This window comes from Silurus meridionalis, chromosome 6 (assembly GCF_014805685.1).
Source record: "Silurus meridionalis isolate SWU-2019-XX chromosome 6, ASM1480568v1, whole genome shotgun sequence".
Taxonomy (NCBI): Eukaryota; Metazoa; Chordata; class Actinopteri; order Siluriformes; family Siluridae; genus Silurus; species Silurus meridionalis.
The window spans coordinates 721,203-721,453 of NC_060889.1; positions in this window are offsets into that span (position 1 = coordinate 721,203).

The following is a 251-nucleotide window of genomic DNA, read 5'->3' on the forward strand; positions in this document are numbered from 1 at the left end:
ATGAAAGTGGAGCTTTAAGTCCCAACATCCCACCAAGAACGAGTGCTAAAGTTCATGGAAATAAACAAGTGGATCTGCACATCTCCTCTGCTGCTGTATCAGACTCTGCACTGTACTACTGCGCTCTGACGCCCACAGTGACAGGAAACCCAACTCCACTGTACAAAAAGCACTACACATGACTGCAGCAGATTCATGCTTTTCTCACTAGATGGAGCTGTTTACATGTTTACATTCACTTCCATGATATC